This window comes from Pongo pygmaeus, chromosome 11 (assembly GCF_028885625.2).
Source record: "Pongo pygmaeus isolate AG05252 chromosome 11, NHGRI_mPonPyg2-v2.0_pri, whole genome shotgun sequence".
Taxonomy (NCBI): domain Eukaryota; kingdom Metazoa; phylum Chordata; class Mammalia; order Primates; family Hominidae; genus Pongo; species Pongo pygmaeus.
The window spans coordinates 107,586,806-107,599,341 of NC_072384.2; the positions used below are offsets into that span (position 1 = coordinate 107,586,806).

The window sequence follows — 12,536 nt, forward strand, 5'->3', positions numbered from 1 at the left end:
ATTTCTTTCCTATGTTAGACTGCAAGAGAGCCCCTAAGGCTGGAGCACTCCCCAAGTTAGCAGGCAGAGACAGAGACCTGAGTCCTACTGCTGAGTCATTTAAATCTGCTTTAGATCCGGTTTTCTCAGGGCATGGAAAGGACAGGGCTCCCAGTGGAGATATCATGTAGCTAGGGCCTAGAAGTATTTTTTCAGTACAAGAAATTTAGAAAGAATTTGCATATTTGATGCTGGGGAGGTAGGTTGTGGAGTGAAATGGTCGGGGAAAGGAAACACTGAGTTCAAGTGCTTCTAAAGGACACTTAACTGATCTAAATATTTGTCAAGCTGAATCACTACATCCACTCTCACCTGCCTGAAATCAATATGCTCAAGTCAAACGCATTTGCCTGCATCTGAATGTGGAGAATGAACTTCTTAAAGCTGAAATGGCAGCTGGAAGGGGAGAGAGAAGAGCTGGACAGGGAGCCAGGACACCGGAGTTCTTTTCCACTGTGGTGGGACCTGGAAGAAGCTGTTGAATGTCTGTAGGGTTAGCTTTTAAATGCTGTGAGTCTTTGGAAAGCTGTGCGAATAACTGCTAAACACCCAGGACAGCTTATGCATTTTTTGAAAAAGGTAAGTACTTATCTGTTGGAACAAAAGCTCCTCTTTTTGTTTTAGCCTTGAATTCTCAGGCAGTGAATGCACTACCGTGCGCAGAAGGCAAGGACATGGCTGAGCATGTTGTTTTCTTCACTTTATATGGAGCTTCCTTAACAGGTCTGTGCCAAGGTCTTTTCATTCGAATCACTTGAGCTCTATTCAAAGAGGAGACAGATAAAAAATTAACTGAGTATAGTGGTGCACACCTGTAGTCCCAGCTACTCGGGAGGCTGAGGTGGAAGGATCACTTGAGCCCGGGAGAGACTGAGTTTGCAGTGAGCTGTGATAGTGCCACTGCACTCCAGCCTGGACAATAGAGTGAGACCCCATTTCTAAGAGAGAGAGGGAGGTTGGGAGGAGGGAGAGAGGAAGGGAGAGAACTTTGGAACTTTGATTTATCCTTGTTTTCTACCAGATACTTGCAAAATGGGAGCCATCTGGTGCTAAAAGAAGGCCTGGTGTTTGCTGCCTTCTCTGGGGGATGTTCAACAGGGGTATTAGCACCTGTGTTAGGCCCCACCGTGCACACACACATACATATGTTCAGTCATGTGCTGGCTCTTTGTGAGTGAGTATCAGGAAGGACTGGGGATTCTGTGGCTTTCATTGGCCACAGATGAGTCCACACAGTTCTCCAGCAGTGGTGCATGCAGGGACCAGGTCCCCCGATTCCCCAGTCACCACAGCTGTGCAACCAAGAACACACTGTATCTCGTGGCCAGCCCTTTTCCTGTGGAGGAAAAGGTACTTCTGGGCCTGTACATGCCCTTTATGCCTTGGTCTGGGAAGGAGAATGTGGCAATGAAAAGTCACCACTTTTATTGCCATCCTTAATATGGTTGATTAATTGCAAAAATACCCTCAGCCCTTTGCCCCTTCCTGAGGCCACACCTTTGCAATGTGACTTTGCATTTGTACCCATAAATAAGTAGAGTCTATTTCCCCATCCCTTACATCTAAGCCTGCCTTGGAACTCACTTTGACCAACAGAATACGGTATAAGGGATGATGTGCCAGTTCTGAGCCTCAGCCTCAACAGGTTTTGGGCACTTCTGCCCTCTCTCTCTCAGACCCCATGATTACCCTGCAAACAAGCTCACACTACTGGATGACAGAGACATATGGCCCAGTCATCCTGTCACCATCACTGTTTGTCAAACATCTGCCTGACATATGAGTGAAGTCTTCCTAGACCAAGCAGCCCTCAGCCATCCTGCCAGCTGACCACAGATGCACGAGCAAGCCAAGCCAAAATCACCCAAACCTGGCCCAAGTCAATAGGCTAGTGAGCAATAATAAATGCCTGTTGTTTTCAGTTACTGAGTTTTGGGGTGACTTGCTACACAGCAATACCTGACTGATACACTTACTCATGACAGGTTGGTGTAATACTAGCCGTTGGGCATTCAGATACTTTATTTCACAGATTGACTAGACTCCTGCCATATACATAACCAGGATTGTTCCAGGCTCTGTGGATACAATATCTCTGCCCCTCCTAGAGTTTACATTCTAAAGGATGAAGACAAACCACAAATAAATAAATAAGCATGCAAATAATAACAATGTCAGCATTAGTAAGCAACATATAGACCATTTAAAAGATTGTATGATAAAGAATAACCGTGCATTACTGGTCTGGTGGCCAGGGAAGCCACACTGAAGAAACATTTAGACAGATCTGAATGTCAGTGTAGACTGGGCCATGTAAAAATCGGAGAAGAGCACTCCAAGCAGAGGGAATTGCAAATGCCAAGGCCTCAAGGTTGGACTATGGTGTCTGAAAAAACAGAAAGAAGACTGTGCCTAAAGCAGAGTGAGAAAGGGGATGCGGGGAGGGAATGGAGAGAACAGGCAGGGCGTTTAAGCCAACGTAAAGAATTTGGACTTTATGCTAAATGCACTGAGCAAGCTATTATCACTTTTAAAATAGGAGAGTAACATATCTGATTAATGTTTAAATGGATTTCTCTGGCTGATGGGCACAGAGTGGTTATTAAGGGGAAGACGTGGAGGAACTGAATCAGTTAGGAAGCTCCTCTGATAATGCAGACTCAGCCAGGTTTATAGCAATGGAGATTAAGAGATCAAATATGTTTTGGAAGAAGAAGTGACAGGACTTGGGATGAATTGGATGTGGGAGTCAAAGGAGAGAGAGGAATCAGGGTAACCCCTAGATCTTGGTCCAGTAACTGAATGAATTGAAATGCAAGAAACTCATAGAGGAGCAGGTTTAGGGACTGGACATTCAAGTCTGTGGTGCCTGTTAGGACAAGGAGCAGGCCTGGTGTTTTGGGAAGGGGTCAGCACTGGAGGAACAGGTTGGATGTCACTGGCATAAATCTTAGACTGGATGAGGTCACTGGAGGACAGCAATTAGGAGTGACAAGAGCCCAGGACAAAGACCTGGACATTCCAACATTTATGGGTTGGGCAGTTGAGAATGAACCAGCAAAGGAGATGAAGAAGAAACTGCCAGTAAAGTGAGAGACAGATGTGGAGGTCTCCAAGACCAAGAGAGGAGAATGGGCAAGAAGGAGGCCGTGGTCCATTGTGTTAAATGCTCCTGGCAGATATGGGGGACAAGGATTTTGCTGCAATCATTGAATCTGGCAAACATTCAAACGCATTTTGCCTTCCTTAGGGCAATAATGAATCACAGAACCTAAAGTGGATTGTAAAGTTATTATCTGGACTCTGTCTTACAGGCCTCTACTCTAGATAGCTGGGATTAGTTAATACCAACCCCTGCCCCTACTTAATCCTTGTTCCCATTGGTTCAGTTATTCCCCAAACTCCATGACTCTCTCTGCAGGCCCAGAAATATAATGACCCATCAGGTTCATCAATATCTAAATTCTCTGGAAACCATAAGCTCCGTGAGGGCAAAGATGGTGTCTGTCTGGTTCATGCTGTATCCCATCACCTAGGATATTACCTAGCCACAAATACATTCTTAACAAACATTGGGTACATGGAGCAATGTTGAATCCCATTTGCCTTCCTACCATCAGTGCTGGTGCCCGTGTCCAGGCTGCCACTACCTTATCCCCTGTGGACAGATGTGAGGCATTTTTTTTTAACATTCCCCAAACTCCAGTTTCTCTGGGTTGGGGTCCTATCTTGCTCTTCGGGGTCTTTATAGGACAGTATGCTACGGCTAGGGCCAGATCCCTGGACTGCAGCTGACTTCTCAGCTGTAGATATCTCACTTGTGGGCTGGCGAGCTGCTCTTTGGTACCTGTGCCATCCCTACAGTTGGGACAAGCTTAACCTTCACTACATCCAATGGTCTCATCTCCCTCGATCTCACCTTTAAGATTTTTGTAAGTGTTTATTGTTGTGGAATCTCCTAATTGCTTTGTATTCAATTCACACATCTGCAGGGTCTGTATGGCTGGGTGACAGGAGGGGTTTGTGTCAACTTGACCCAAAATATCGTCTCTGTAAAAGTCAAGTTTATAATACCTGGCAGTGGCATCAGGGAAGATGCATGTGACTTTTTGACCCCTAAAAAGGCATTTCAGTTAGTCTACAATGCTCACCAGGATGTTTGTGCATGAATCAGTATCAAAAGTTTCACTTTCAGGATTTCATCTGAACCCTCTCTCAAAAGAGGGCATTTGGTAACCATTCCACAGGAATCTAAAACCACTCACTTGCTCATCTGAGTACAATTCTGTTTTCTGGGACATGGTTAGGTGTTACAAGGCAGAGCCCTGAAAATTTAACCTCATTTAACCTGAGCAAATACCATCCTTTAATCATAATAATGGTTTTTTTTTTTCAATTAAAGGCTTTGGTAATTATACTGAGCTTAACTTGGTAACAATTCTGCTTGGCCTGTGGAAGGAAATTATCACAGAAGCAAAATCAGATTTTGGTTGAAGTCAAGACACATATTAAATCTGATGCTTCACAGCTGAACACAAGCCTCTCCACCTCCAATGGACTCCTCCTGACTGTTTGCGGACAGACACTTAATAAACGCTTTTGATGAAGGTCTCTCTGTCTTAAAAGGAAATTAGATTGTTCTGACAGTATCTCCTCATCACTAAACTGCTGGTTGTTATCCAGCAGCCTGTGATCCTCTAGGTGTTTGCAAATTGACTGCTTAATGTTTTGCATTTCTCTATGTCCACCTTTTTGAGGGTGAGCGGCCACCTGTATAATTTCTGATATAGGTGATGTGTTTGTCTTTTGGTGGTGGTCTTGGGCATTTCATTGACAAACACACATACACACACACACACACACATTTTTGTTTCAGAACAGTTTCCTAAGCTCCTCATTCATTCACTTTGTACATATTGATACCAAACCTATGGAAGGACATTAGCTAATCCCTGGGGACACACTGATTAGACAGCAGATTCTTGTCCTTTTGGGGCTTAAAATCTAGTGATTGTAATTTCAGATAGTAGCTAGGACTATGGATAGAATAAATCGGCACCACAATGGAGACTAGTTGGGGAGAACTCTCCAAATAGAAACATTTTAAGCTGTGACCTGAAGAATAAAGGAGGGAGAAGTAGAGGAGGAAGGAAGTGACAAAAGTAAAGGCCCTGGGGTGAGAAAGAGATTAATTTGCTCCAGGATCTAATGGAAGGCAAAGGGGAGTGGACATTGGGAAGAGGCTGAAACACGGGTGAAAGGTGGCCATATTCTCAGATGCCTTGTAGGTAGGGTGAACATACATCCCAATTTGCCAAGAATAGTCCTGGTTTAGACCTTTGTCCTTGTACAATTATGGATAGGGCCTCCTCTCACTCTCAAAAGTGTCCTGGTTTGCACGATAAGTTATCAGGTAACCCTGCTTTAAAAGCATGTCAAAGAGCTGGGTTTTTATCCCATGTGAGATGGGAAATCATTGAAGGGTATGAGGCAGGGGTATGGCAGGACTAGATTTATGTTTTCAGATTGTTTCATCATCAGTCTGAAGGGAGCCAGGGGTGGAAGTGGAGAGAGCTATAGGAAGGCTATTGTAGTGGCTCAGGGAAGAGCTGAAGGTCAACTGAGCATCACATTTAAAAATAGATTACACTAAGCAACATTCTACCGTCTTCTTTCTTTCAGGATCCTGGTGCTGGTTCCAGCAGAATAGACACAGAGATGCATGGCCTAACTCCCACCCCCTCTTCAGGACTGAGCCACGCAGCCCCCCATCTGCCAGAAGTGTTAGCTGTTGACGGCTCACAGCTGAGTCCCTCCCCAGGCATTGCTGAAAAAAGCCACCTTGCTCTAGGATGTGCCCCCACCCTGGGGGCAGCACACATTCCAAGTGATTAGTCCATAGTGTGGTACAAAGGTTGTACCCATCTTGCCTGAATTCAGGATCTCTTGGAAAACCATCCCAGCTCTGCAGCTCCTGGTGGGGTGCTGAGGCCTCTGCTGCAGCTGCATCGCAGTTTACTTTCCCCTCCGCCTAGTCCTGCTGCCGTCACTCCCCAACAGGTATTGTTCCCCAGAGAACTCCCTGCCCCCAGTCACCTGTAAGCAAATCTCCACTGCAGTCTGTGGCCTGGGAAACCTGCTCTAGGATCCCAAAGTGAACACAGCTTCCCATTGAAATGTGTCTTTCGGTGTTAATCTGTCCTGCCATCTTTACATCTAATCAAGAGGTAGAGCTTCCCCTGGTGTTTCTGCTGGGTACATAAAGGATCTTTTCCATTGTCTTTTATGTCCTTTGTAAATTGAATGACCTCATTTGTTTTGACCTGGATAATTTTCTCCATTAATGCTTGTGTTGGTTCGTGACACTGGGTCTCTGTAAGCAGACACCCTTACCACTTTTTATTGCATCCCAAGTAATTATTTCAGATATTGTAAAACAACAGCTCTCCTTTAAACACCTTGATTTTCTATTACCTAAATTTAGTTTCTTCTTTTGGTATTTGAATTATTTCCTTAGGGAATGTAAAGATCCCATAAATTCCTTTTTTATTTCTTTTATTCATGAGATTATTCCTAGTACTTCTAGATAGTAATTTGAAATTTATTGAAATAAATTACAATAGGACCCCATTCTTTATAGTTCATTATCACCAAGAATGCAATATATCATGGATTAAATCATGCTCTCCCCAAATGTAACTACAACCAACAAAAGACTGATGCAGGGCCATTAGAGGATAATAGGAAAGAGTTGGCAATCTTTTCAAAGTAACGTGTTGAGTCTTGCTCCTTCACAGGCATAAGGGGAATGAATGTGCATGTAGGTGAGCGAGTAAGAACCAGGAAAGGGTGGGGGCGTTTCCACACACTTTAAGCACCAGGGCTTGCCCATGCATCTGGTGGGAAGTCTTTTGCCTGGTTTCCAGCCATCTAGCCACATGAAGTCGCCAGTCCCCACCTCTGCTAATAGTAAAGACAACATGGGAAGAGAGAAGGGATGTCTACATAGACTTATACTTTAATTCTCTCCATTCACTCATTCAACAAATATTTTTCAGTTCCTCCATAGTCCCATGCCCAGGTGGCACCATGCGAGGTACAGAGCATCTCTGTACACACTCTGACTCCTGACTTGAAATGTGCCTCTTGGTGCTGAATCCCATAACAGGGTAATAAAAATATTCCAGTTTTTTTCCTTTTGATAACTTTTTTCATTAAAATTCAAATTTTCTTCTATTTCAGATCACCTGCTCTGAACATGCCATCTACTATGGAAATCTTCAATCTTTAATTAATTTCTCCTGTTACAGGAAGATTAAGTCTAAAACGGTATCTTCCCTAGTTGATCCAGAACTAAATAACATTGTTTTCAGTACTTCCAGTAACTTGCTTACACTCTTACTTCTAAAGAATTGAATGTATTATCTTATGTGCTTGTCACCCCCAGCTTGTGTCATAGGAGAAAGTATACGGAGATCAGGTACAACTTCAGTTCAACAACTTATGAGCTATTGGATCAGTCTCCTTATTAATCTCTCAGAGCCTCAATTTCCTTGTTTAAAATGGGGGCAATACCTACCTTAAGGAATTTCTTGAGGATCAAAAGAAACCCTAGTAACAAAGCCTTGAACCATGTCTGACTTATAGTATATATTCTAACTGCAAGTTCTTTTCATGTTTTGTCCATGAATTCTTCATTCATTCATCCAACAACCAAGCATTCACTGATGCTCCAATTGTGCAAGACACCGTTTTAGGCCTTGAGGATACAAACTGCACAAGCAGGACAACGTACCCAGTGTTACGCAGGGTCTGGTCTAGTGGGAGGAGAAGACAGTGACCATGGCCCGTGATGAGTGACAGAATGATAAGTAATCAGGAAGATATGATAGGAAATACAGGGAGAATGGGAGAGTCTGCTTTATGTTGCATAATCAGAGGGCAACTCTGGACAGGCAAAATTTGAGCTGAGACCTGAATGACAAGGAGTGAAGCCAATGGAACATCTGAAAGAATAGTTTTCTGAAAAGAGAGCCCAGCTAGTGTGAGCCCTAAAGTAGGTAGAAAATGGGCTTGGAGGGTTTTATATGAGGAGTAGCAGGAAGTAGGCAGAGGCCTGGTCATTGTAGGTCATGTTGGCTAGAGTAAAGAGCTTGTGTTTGATTCTCAGGGCAATGAAGAGCCTTTGGAGAATTTAAAGCAAAGTGGGGAGGGGGAACAAGAGCTGATTTACATTATTTTGAACAGCACCAGGAGGGATAGTACTGGATAACAAGAGTGGTAAAAGGAGACCATTTAGGAGGTTATAGCAATTGTCCAGGGTGGCCTGGCCTGCCACGGTAGCCACAGAGACGGTGAGAGGTGAGGAGGTGCCAGGTACCGTCATGGGGGACATAATGACATTCGATCAATGCTGAACTACATATATGATAGTGGTACCATGAGATGATAATGCAGCTGAAAAATTCCCATCACCTAGTGACCTCGTAGCTGCTGGAACATTGCAGGGCAATGCATACACGCATGTATGTGGTGATACTGGTGTACACAAACCTACTATGCTGCCAGTCCTATAAAAGTATAGCACATAGGATTATGTACAGTACATGACACTTGATAATGATAACAAATGACTATGTTACTGGTTTATGCATTTACCATACTATACTTTTATCGTTATTTTAGAGAGTACTCCCTCTACTTATTTAATAAATATAGTTAACTGTAAAACAGTCTCAGGCAGGTCATTCAGGAGGTATTCTAAAGAAGGCATTGCTATCACAGGAGATGACAACTCCATGCATGTTATTGCCCCTGAAGACCTTTCAGTGGGATACGGTGTGGAGGTGGAAGACAGTGATATTGATGATCCTGACCCTGTGTAGACCTATGCTAATGTGTGCTTGTGTTGTAGTTTTTCACAAAAAAAGTTTAAAAATAAAAATACAAAAGAATAAAGAAGGTTATAGAATAAGCATATAAAGAAAGAAAATACTTTTGCACAGCTGTATAAGTGTTTGTGTTTTAAATTAAGTGTTATTACAAAGGAGCAATAGAGTTTTTACAAATTAAAAAGTTAATAAATGTTAAAAGTCACTGTAAGCAAGCTAATTTATTTTTGAAGAAAGAAATTTTAAAAATAAATTTAGTATAGCCTAAGGGTACAGTACTTATAAAGTCTACAGTAGTCTACAGTAATGTTCTAGGCCCTCACCTTCGCTCACCACTCACTCACTCACTGACTCACCCAGAGCAACTTCCAGTCCTGCAAGCTTCATTCATGGTATCTTTTATCTTTTAAAGGTATACCATTTTTTATCTTTTATACCGTATTTTTACCGTACCTTTTCTGTGTTTAAATACTCAAATACTTACTGTTGTGTTACATTTGCCTACAGCATTCATTCAGTACAGTGACATGCCATACAGGTTGTAGCCAAGGAGCCATAGGCTGTATACCATATAGCCTAGGTGTGTAGTAGGCTACACCATCTAGGTTTGTGTTAGTACACTCTATGACGTACATACAACTAAATCACCTAACAGTGCATTTCTCAGAACATGTCTCCAGCATTAAGCAATGCATGACTGTATATATATCTTCGAGTAAGAGCCAGCAGGATTTAAAGCTGGATTGCACATAGGAGGGAGCTGAGGAAAGCAAGGGATCAAGAAGGATTCGTAGGATTTGACTTGAGCCATGGAATGATGGAGGTGCCATTACACACTGAGATAGTGAACACTGCGAAGGTGCACATTAGAGGTCCAGCAGAGAATCCTGACAGAGACCAGTACAGAATAAAAACCAAGAAAGTGTGAAAATACAAAAGCCTAGAGAATGGTAAGCAATGAGGGTATGATTCACAATTTTTATAGCCACTGGACTTACTTCGCAAATATTCCATTATCAGCAAACAGCTTTAAGCTCCGTCACCAAACTGGCAACCCCAAAAGTCATTTTGGTACTCAATTCTCAAATATGTCAGTGTTATTGGGTTAAACTGTATCCTCCTCTCCCCTCAGTTAAGATATGCTGAAGTTCTAACTCCCAGTACCTTAGAATGCACCCTTTTTGGAGATAGGGTCATTACAGAGGTGATCAAATGAAGATGAGGCTATCAGGGTGTGTCCTAATCTCCTATGATAGATGTCCTTAAGGAAAGAGGAAATTTGGACAGAGACACATACACAGGGAGAACATGGTGTGAAAATGAAGGCAGAGATCAGAGTGGTGGAGCAGTATCCAAGGAAGTCAAAGATTGCCTGCAAACTACTAGAAGCCAGGAGAGAAGCACAGGACTGTCTCATCCTCACAGCCCTCAGAAGGAACCAATCCTTCTGTCACCTTGATCTCAGACTTCTAGCCTCCAGAACTGTGAGATGATACATTCCAGTTGTTTAAGCTGCCCAGTCTGTGGAACTTTTGCTAGACAGCCCTGGCCAACTCCTACAGTCAGTGTGTCAGGAAGGCAACCACAGGTCTTCCAAAAGACAAAATTGCTTTCTGGGACAATGTTAACCACTGTGGGCCATCTCCATGGGCTTTATTCTTGGTATTTCAACATGGAACTTTGTTGCCAATGCTTGTAAACACTTGCAACAAAATTACATGGGGTGAGTACTGCTGGGGAGTGGTGGGTGATGCAGAAATCCCACATTTGCCAAGAAATGGAGAGAAGACCTCAAGCCTCAGGGAATAAATGAAACAGAACACATCTGAGGGAAGCAAAACCTCAATTCCACACGTTCAATACAGAAGCAGTGAGAAGAACCTTCCATAAAGGAAAACATTGCCTATGCAGCATTCAGCCCCAGGAAGTAGCCCTGGGGAAAGGCAAGGTGAAGCTGCCCCACCCTGTTTGCCCAAATTAGTGATAACTTGTTTTGACAATGTACACATTTGGAAAGTCTCTTCTTTTACTCTACTCATTTCTGTTCCCACAAGGCACATGCTTGGTTTCTCTTTTTATCCTAACTTTATAAAATTCAAAAGAAAATATGACTTTTTTTTACTTTCAAAAATTTAGGAAGTATTCTTGAAGTATTCTGGTTAAGCTGGTTTTGATCATAAGGAACAGATACCCACAAATGTACTCAGTTTAAACTGGGGTTGGGGGTGGGGGCTATTATCAGGATTTATATGAGGTAGTAAGAGAGAGATTCTATTGAAACCAAGAACTTCAGTAGTAAAAATAGACCACGCTTATGTAGTGTGCCAGGTGTTTTTTTGTTTGTTTGTTGTGTGTATGTGTGTATATGTGTGTGTGTGTGTGTGTGTGTGTGTGTGTGTGTGTGTGTGAGAGAGAGAGAGACAGGGTTTCACTCTACTGCCCAGGCTGGAGTACAGTGACATGATCATGACTCACTGCAGCCTCCACCTCCTGGGCTCGAGCAATCCTCCTGACTCAGCTTCCCTTTAATTAGCTATGCTCAGCTAATTTAAAAAAAATTTTTGTAGAGATGGAGTCTCACCATGTTGCCCAGGCTGGTCTTGAACTCCTGGGCTCAAGTGACCCGCCTCGGCCTCCCAAACTGCTGGGATTATAGTTGTGAGCCATGGTGCACCAAGCTGAGCCAGATGTTTTTGTAAGGGCTTTATGTGTATTAACTTGTTTGTTCCTCACCATATCCCTAAGAGGCAGATACTGTACTGATCCCCATTCTACAGATGAGGAAACTAAGGTACAGAGAGGTTAAGTGCCTTTGCCCAAGGTTACACAGCTAGTAAGTGATGAGCTGGGATTTGAATCAATGGCTGGTGTCAAGGAACGCTCCTTAAAGTACGAGTCAGCTACCCCAGGGGAATCTGAATGGAACTGAAGTAGATTAGGGATTCTCCCTGTTGCCCTCCATCTTCCCACCATTCTCCCTCTTCCTCTCTCCCTCCTTCCACATGTCTACCTTTCCTCCACCTCCCTCTCTCCCTCTCAGCATTTCCATTTCCCCTTTTGTGTGTGTCGGCTCTGTTCTGTTTTGGTCACTGACTTACTTTTTCTCTCTTTATGCTCTGTGTAGCTTCTACTTACTGCTAGCTTCTCAGCCTGGATATGGCCCACTGTGACTGTTCCAACCTCCCATTGCTCATTAGCTCATTGAGATTTCTTAGTACAGAATCCCAGTCGACAAAATCCTACTGGATCAGCCCATGAGGTGCCCCCCACTCCAGTCCAATCGGGTATGGCTACATGTTGAGTCACAGGAACTAAAAATGAACAACCCCCGACCATGCAGGGCCAGGCCCAAGACAGCTGCAGCGAGTGATGCCTGGTAAGCATAGGATCATCTTTGTTTTTGCAGAAAAACTATCTACTGATTAATTCTGTCACATATAAGCCTGCCAATCAAATCCCTACCCCTCTGTGGCCTGTGCCCCCACACATGACGTCCCTGGTGTAACGATACTCACACATGCTGTGTGCCTCTGTGAGATGGTAATAGCGGATAGTGAGTGAATAAATGAGAATCTTGTCTGCTCCTCCAAGAGAAGACAAATGGGC

General features: G+C 43.4%; 1 long non-coding RNA gene across 1 annotated transcript; it reads left to right on the forward strand.

The window, feature by feature from the left end:
• Window positions 1-11: 11 nt before the first annotated feature.
• LOC129031992 (uncharacterized) lies at window positions 12-8,769 on the forward strand. Its single transcript, XR_010122873.1, has 3 exons — window positions 12-618; window positions 5,722-6,099; window positions 7,282-8,769. It is a non-coding gene; the product is annotated as an uncharacterized LOC129031992 (long non-coding RNA).
• The last annotated feature ends 3,767 nt before the right edge of the window (window positions 8,770-12,536 follow it).